This window comes from Xenopus laevis, chromosome 3L (assembly GCF_017654675.1).
Source record: "Xenopus laevis strain J_2021 chromosome 3L, Xenopus_laevis_v10.1, whole genome shotgun sequence".
Classification (NCBI taxonomy): Eukaryota; Metazoa; Chordata; class Amphibia; order Anura; family Pipidae; genus Xenopus; species Xenopus laevis.
The window spans coordinates 142,219,757-142,225,870 of NC_054375.1; positions in this window are offsets into that span (position 1 = coordinate 142,219,757).

Consider the following 6,114-nt stretch of genomic DNA (forward strand, 5'->3'; position numbering starts at 1 on the left):
GGCGTTTGGGGAGATTGGTCGCCGCATAAACGAGGCAACTAGTCGCCAGGCGACCAAATCTCCCCAAAACCACCAGTGTGAACTAACCCTTAGGGTCAGGGCACACGGCAGATTCGGGGAGATTAGTCGTTTGGCAACAAATCTCCTCTTTGGGGTGACTAATCTCTCCGAACTGCCTTCCTGTCAGTTAAAATGTAAATTGCCGGTGGGATGGCACTAGGGTTGCCACCTTTTCTGGAAAACAATACCCACCATCCTATATTCTTGCCGGTTTTTCCTACAAATAACATTGGCATCAAGCATCAATTTTTCCGGGCAGCCTGGTAAAATACCGGCCAGCTGGCAACCCTTGATGGCACTCTGAGCGATTCGTTTTCCGGAGTTTCCTCGTGAGGCAATTTTGGGCAACTTCGAAAAACAAATCACTCCGAGTGCCACCCCGCCGGCAATTTACATTGTAGCCAGTGGGAAGGCAGTTGAGGGAGCAGGTCCGGATTGGGGATTAAAATAGGCCATGCCATTTCAGGTACACATAGGCGCAAACAGCAGGAAAACTTCAAAAGAGGCTGGCACAAGCCTAGACCCACCAAGTAGTAATGCCGGAGTCAGGTTGTAATAGAGTTAAAAAAGCTTGCATTTTGTTATCCATAATTAAGAAAACAGGCCTGATGAGTTTCGTGTCTACCAAGGACACTTACTCATAGGCCCAAACAGCCCACTAAATACTGACTTTCTATGGCACCTTATAGCAGCCCCTTTGGCATTTACCAGAACCCACAAATTGCCAGTCCAGGCCTATCGGGGGATTAGTCGCCCCAAAAAAAAGGCGATTTGTTGCCTGACGACTAATATCCCCGAATCTACCTGTGTGCCCTGACCCTTAAGGTGGCCATACACTATAAGATCCTAGCAACCAGATTGGCAAGGTCGCCAAACAAGAGGATCTTAACCCGAAATGCCCACTAACAACTGGGCGATATCAGGTGAATCTGAACGTTTAGCCCTGGGGGGGCTCCGACGGGTCTCAAGACTGCATCAACTAGCCGATGTGGTCCTGAATCATACAAAAAAAAAAATCAAACTTGACCGATCGATATCTGGCCGATTTTTGGCCTGATATTGATTGGGAGGACCCGTCGGGAGCCCCAACACATGGGCAGATAAACTGCCGAATTGCTCTAAAGGACCAATATCGCCAGCTTTAATCTGCCCATGTATGGCCACCTTTAGGGTTGCCACCTGTCTGGTTTTGACCCAGACAGCCCAGTTTTTTGAAGGGCTACCCTGGTCAAAACTGCCAGCCCGATTTTCCAAATAAGGAAAACCGGACAGGATTTCCTAAGATTGACACAACGATCAACCAATTGCCGATCGCCACGTCATAGCCCTGCCCCCTCAATGAAGTGACATGCCCCCTCACGTCACGGGCCAGCCCTCCATTATGTCACATCCCGCCTCCATACGTCATGGCCCCGTCCCCTGCCCGGAGTTCACCAGTAAAGAAGGTGGCAACCCTAAGACAATTTCTGTAGTTTTTATGTGTTAAAGTTTTGCTAATGAAGGTGAATTCACCTTTGAGCAAGTCAGTTTCCCCGAGCGATCTGCTTATCTTAAACTACCACAATTGTTTCTTTGCTTATTTTAGATTGTTACAAAAGTATCTATTCTGGGCTCTCTGACAAAGGTTGAGGAACTTTGTATCTTTTTCTGGCTGTTCAGTGCAGATCAAAGACAAAGACGGGACATTTCAGTAACATGGCAGGACTGTGGGCTGTGTTGTCAAAATAGTGACTGTCCAGTGAAAATCGGGACTGTTGGGAGGTATGGTCACTTTGAGTTAAATTTTAGTATGATGTAGAGAGAGTGATGTTCTGAGACCATTTGCTATCGGTTTTCCTTTTTTATTATTTAAGGTTTTTGAATTATTTGGCTCTTTATTCCGCAGCTCTCCAGTTTGCAATTTCACCAATCTGGCCCAAATTACCTTAGATCCAAGATAAAAGACCAAAATAGCGGACAACTGGGCCACTTACAGGATTCCCACCTGCTCACTAGCGATGTTCGGGCCAGACCGAAAGCCTGTGGGACACCGACTTGCACACACTGTCTTTGGGCTGCGGGTTGACTTTAGCCCAGGTACAACCGCCCGCAAACTTTTACTATCCCACTGCTGCTTCCATGTGCTCTTTTATATGCTCACGGTGGCCATGCCCTGGGCAGGTGCGGGTATATAAAGGAAGGAGTGCTCCAGGTTAGACTCAAAGTAGGTGAAGAGATCCACAATTAATAAATACAGTACCAAGGTAGTAGAAAAAAGTTCAAAAGTATTTATTAGGACAGGTGTAGCCTAACACATTTGGTGCCGGCTGGGTTAGGGGCGGGTGAGAGCGCTGCTGGGCCAGGTTAGGGTTGTGCGAGAGTGCTGGTGGGCTGGGTTAGGGGCAGATGAGAGCGCTGCTGGGTTAGAGTTGTGTGAGGGTGCTGGTGGGCTGGGTTGGATTTAATAATAATAATTTAATAATAAAACAAATAATTTATGCTTTCAAAGTTGGCTACAGGGGGTCACCATCTTGTAACTTTGTTATACATCTTTGCAAGACCAAGACTGTGCACATGCTCAGTGTGATCTGGGCTGCTTAAGGATCGTCATAAATTACCAAAACCGCACAAGTCAAATAATATCTGCCAGAAGCCGATACAACAAGACTGATTAATAATCAGAATATACAGACTGCACTGGGTCCTGTATTGTCATGTAATCTAATGTGGATGTTATAGTTTTTGTATTGTTTAATAAGAACTTTCTCCAACTCTGCGGAACCAGTGGCTGCAGCAAAATAATTCTCCAAATAGAATCCCAGTTTATCTGTTTAAATCTGGCTCCATGATCTTTGTCCCTGCAGCTGGAGTTGGAAACAGTAAAGGGGATGTAAAGGCAAAAATAAAATCCAATACAAATCTCTACACAGTTGCCGACTGCTCTACAGGGAAACAAACAAAGCTGCTAGAGTTCTGCATGGCTGGGAAGTAAGGCGGGGGCTCCCGCTGCTGTTCATAAGTATGATTGTTTCCCTGCAGAGCAGTTGACAATTTCTAACCACTTCAGTAAATGAAGGGAGAATTTCACTGCATACAGTCAGGTTTCTTATAAAAACGGTACACATTTTTTAACTAAAGTATATTGGAGATAAGTTTCTTTTTTCATTAGAGAAAGTAAAAATAGGATTTTATTTTTTGCCTTTACATGCGCTTTAAATAGTTACAATTGTATCTTTGCTTGTCTTAAATATATATGTGCAGGTGCTGAGTGTTCTGGGCCTTTCTGTCAAAAAGCCGCTTATTTCAATTAAGTTTCAAATACTATCTTTTTTTGGCTGGTCAGTGCAGGAGATCAAAGAGAAACTCAGGACATTTCAGTAAAAATCGCAGAACTGTGGGCTGAGCTGTCAAAATCGAGATTGTCCCGCAGAAAACAGGACAGTTGGGAGGTTTGGTGTAGCCCCCTTGTTCACAAGTATCCAACTTGCAGCTGGCTGAAAGAAGTGGATCACTGATTGGTTGCTATGGGTTACTGCCCAGGTGCAAATTTGCCCAACATTTATAAATGAGCCTCAGTAACTTGTAATTTGTGTCCAGTTCTGCGTAAGGAATCACTCGAGACATTACCCTCGTTTTTATTTGGAAGGTCACAGCTGACAAAAAAAGTACAGTTCTATCCCAAACTAAAAACTTTCAATTGTAAGTTTAAAAAGAAAATAAAGATATATATTATGTCCAGTCTGCGTATTCTTGGCGCCATTGGCTTTCCCCTGTAGTGAAAATTTAAAGGAGCAGCAACGTTTAAAACACATTTTATGCTTTGATTTCCTCCCCCCAACAAAGTACTTTACTTGTTGGAGTTTCTAATTGTATGATGCAGATAATGAAGCCGGCAGCTGCACTATACGCTACATACAGTACAAATGCTATTGGTTCAGTTAATACTATATGCACAGTATATTTCTTTCTCTATAGCTGGATTCCTTTCTTTCTGGCTCTAATAACTATGATGGGAGACTTTCTCCCATTTCGTTTCGCCAAAAAATTCACAGCGAAAAATTTGGGAAACACAAAAATTGACGCCTGCATCAATTTTGGACACTCGTCAATTTTGACGCCTACGTTAAAGTCAATGGGCATCCGAATAATGTTGACGTGCAGCGATTTAGGCGCAAGCGACTTTTTGGACGCGTGTCCAAAGTTTTTTGATGCTGGGAATTTTTGCGGGATTTATTCACCGGCAGCGAAACGTGGAAATCGCAGCAAATTTATTCACCCATCACTTCTAATAACAGCCCAATGGCAAGACTCCACCCTTAAAGGGAAAGCATATTATTTTAAAGGGGTTGTTCACCTTTCAGTTAACGTTTAGTATGATATAGAGAGTGATATTCCGAGACTATTTGCAATTGGTTTTAATTTTTTAGTATTTGTGCTTTTTGTGTTATTTACCTTTTTATTCAGCAGCTCTCCAGTTTGCAGTTTCAGCAATCTGGTTACTAGGGTCCAAATTACCCTAGCAACCATGCACTGATCTGAATAAGAGACTGGAATATGAATAGGAGAGGGACTGAATAGAAAGACGAGTAATAAAAAGTAGCAATGACAATAGATTTGTAGCCTTACAGAGCATTCGTGTTTTAGATGGGGTCAGTGACCCCCATTTGAAAGCTGGAAAGAGTCAAAAGAAAAAGACAATTAAAAAAAACATAAAAAAATAAATAATGAAATAAAATAATTTCATTAAATTATTTCAAATAAATAATGAAGACTTAATAAAAAATAAAGTTATGTAACAAACTAAAATGAACCACCTCTTTAATGTTTCTAATGAAGGGATTTTCCAGGATCTAAACACGAGGGATCTGTCATGTGGCTTCTTGTACATTCAAATGACTGCAGCCTGGGAAAGCAATGCCTCTGCGCAGAACAGGTGAGAGGTGCTATAGCAAGAGACAGATACTTTGCACACAGACAATCTCCTAGAAATGGAAGGCCACTGTTTTAGCAACAGGAAGAGCTTTAAAGGAGAAGGAAAGCTATCGAAGCAGTTTATTGCCAATAGATTATCCACAATAGTGCAAGCTATACCACTACAATACCTGAGTAATCAGCTCTAGAAGCTCTCTGTTTGTTTAGTATAGCAGCTGCCATATTAGTTTGTTGACATCACTTCCTGCCAGAGCCTCTCCCTGCTCACTCATAGCTCTGGCTCAGATTACAGCAGGAAGGGGAGGAGTGAGGGGGGGAGAGGAGCAAACTGAGCATGCTCAAGCCCTAGTGGTTTAAGGTGAAAACAGGAAGTCTGATAGAGAAGCCCATGAGTACACAATAGAAGGAAAGAAATGTGGTGTTTCTTTTGACAGAGGACTCAGAGCAACATTACTTTGAGGAATTACTGGTGAATTTATATAGACCTTTTTGATAAAGCTTACTTACTTTTATCCTTTCCTTCTCCTTTAAAACATATTTTGTTTGATCATATTAGGCATGTTACAGTCTTTAAAGGGGTTGTTCACCTTTAAATTAACCTTTAGTATGATGTAGAGAGGAATATTTTGAGACTATTTGCAATTGGTTTTCATTTTTTTATTATTTGTGGTTTTTGAGTTATTTAGACTTTATTCAGCGGCTCTCCACTTTGCAATTTCAGCTATCTGGTTGCTAGGGTCCTAATTACCTTAGCAGCCATGCATGGATTTAAATAAGACACTGAAATATGAATAGTAGAGGGTCTGAATAGAAAGATGAGTAATAACAATACATTTGTAGCCTTACAGAGCATTTGTTTTTTAGATGGGGTCAGTGACCCCTTTTTTAAAAGCTGGAAAGAGTCAGAAGGAGGCAAATAATTCTATAACATAAATGTTAACCAGGTGAACCGCCCCTTTAAACTTTTGAATTGGTCTTCATTTTTATTAATTTTTTTCTGCCTCTTTCCAGGTTTCAGAAGGGGGTCACAGACTCTGGCAGCCAAAAAGCTATGTGAGGTTTCAGTTTTATGGTTACTTGTTATCTTTCTATTCAGCCCTCTGCTAGTCCGCTTCCCATCTTTTATTCACACCCCTGCCCGGT